Below are 2,378 nucleotides of genomic sequence, written 5' to 3'. Positions count from 1 at the left end.
GATTTATATTTCTTACTCAATTTTGCTATTCCATGATATTAACATTTTCTCATATATACAATGCACTTCTATGACCACACATAATCACAGTAGAAAAAAAAAAGAAATCTCAAAATATACAAGATGCTATATTCAGTGCTGTCTGTACAATTCCAAATGTGATGCAATAATTCTCTACTAAGGCCTATTCAATGGTCAGAGGAGCCTTTATATCTTCTCTGGAAATTCTACTATAAAACACAGATAATGAATATGTGTGTATCTTTGTCTCATATTACTCTTGAGCCTTTCTTCTTTACTGCCCTCTTTCTGTGGATGGTAGTGTGATAATTTTGAGAAGCATAGACTTTAATGTTTGACTTGTCCCAATTATAAGTTTAACTCATTCAATGTCTCTGATCCTAAATTACTTTAGTGAAAGTGATCAAACATCCCAGTTTAGGAAAGTCCTAGTTTATGCCTGTTGTTCTAGAATACTTATTGTTGCTTTCATGTCTCAAAATGTTCCAATTTGGATGATAAAAGATAGGACTGCCACACTTCTTTGTATAATGGGAGCAATACATCTAGTCTTGTAGGTTAATTATGCAGATTACATGAACGAATGTATCTAAAATATTTTACAGAGTTTCAGGCAAAGAATACAATAAATGTTAAGTACTAACATCCATCCCAGGCCCCAAAGTCTACCTGGAATGGAATCCTTCCTTATATTTCAGCTTTAACCCTATCAGCCTACCCTTCTCAGAGTATTTTACAAACAACATGATCCAAAAACATTTACCAGTTCTTCCAGGGTTTCAAATTGAGCAATATCAGCTTGAGGCACAGAAGGCCTAAGCAGCTCCCTGCAGGCTCCTACTAACCTAGAGCCTCCTCCCTGCCAGTGCCTGCCAGTTCCAGTAATCCCCCTAACATCACGTAACCAGGTAACCCCCCAACACCAGGGTCCTGGGAAGCTCATTTCATCCAGGTACCTGCTGGATCCTGTGTCCCCAGACTATTCTGTAACTCCCTTGCAAGCTCCTATGAATCAAGAAATCAGCTCACCCCAGTGCCTGCCTGATCCAGAAGTCCCAGACACCATTTATGGATCTGGCAGCTTTCAAGGCAGGGCTCCCTGCATGCTACCAAGAATCTAGGCCCTCATTGCACCCAGGCATCTGACAACTCTAGTGGTCCCAGGTGGAATCCTTGGTTCATGCTGGCTGGCAGCCAAGGCCCAAGGCAGCTCTCATGGCACCAGGCTCTACAAGGCTCCCATGAAACCAGACACTGGTTCACCCTGAAACCTTCCAGTTCCAGTGGCTCCAGGTAGGCTGCATACTCTAGGCAGATTCATTGGCCTCAGGCTCATAAAGGGCCTCTGTGAAATTAGGCTCCTGGCCCATCTGTCTGCCAGCTAGCTCCAGGAGCCCCTGGTGGTTCAGCGGCCACAGAAAACCCCTGTAACTTCAAGTATCTTTGACTGCTTTGGGTTCCTAAAATGCTCCCATTAATTCAAGGCCCTGATCCACTCCATTAACTATGAGGCTCCTATGGCCACAGGCAGTTGAGTGAGCTCCCATGAACTCTCATTCCCAGCTTACTCCAGTGTTTCTCAGCTCCTATGTCACTTGACAGCTCATGGTGGGCTCCAACAAATTCTCTTGGCACATGCCAGCACCAGCTCACTCCCATGGCCCTGGATGACTCTGTGAACACAGGCTCCCAACCAATACAAAAACCCAGCTTCATGGGAGCACTGCCTGTGAATCCAGGGTCCTACTATGACTCAACATCAGTCAGAGTGCAGCTGTTCCAGACTTTTAACCATTTTCAGCATCAGGCGACCCAAGGGCTCCAATAGCAAGCCCGCTTATGGACACTACTGGACTGCCTACCCAAATCTCTGGACAAGCTGACTAGTGGAGAGCTGGCTTTCCAAAGCTAGTCTATGAGGACTGGAGAGGTGCCTACATCCTCAAATGCAGACTCCATCACAAGGCCACAAGAAACATGAATAAGCAAAAATACATGACACCATCTCCAAAGGAAGCTAATAAAATCCCAATGATGTACTCTAAAGAAATAGAGATCTATGAACTGTCTGACAAGGAATTCAGACAATCCTTCTAATGAAATTCAGCAAACAATAATAAAATGCATATAGACAACTAAATAAAATTAGGAAAACAATGCATGACAAAATGAGACATTCAAAAAAGAAATAGGAAGCATTACAATAAATCAAGTAGAAACCCTATTGAAAGACAACAATGACTGCACTGAAGAATTCAGTGAGAGCTTCAATAGTTGACTCAACCAAGCAGAAGAAATAGTGAACTAGAAAACAAGTCTGTTAAAAAACTACAGCCAGAGAAGCAAAAAGAAAAGGA

The sequence above is a fragment of the Vulpes lagopus genome, chromosome 21, assembly GCF_018345385.1.
Source record: "Vulpes lagopus strain Blue_001 chromosome 21, ASM1834538v1, whole genome shotgun sequence".
Taxonomy (NCBI): Eukaryota; Metazoa; Chordata; class Mammalia; order Carnivora; family Canidae; genus Vulpes; species Vulpes lagopus.
This window is presented reverse-complemented; position numbering follows the sequence as displayed.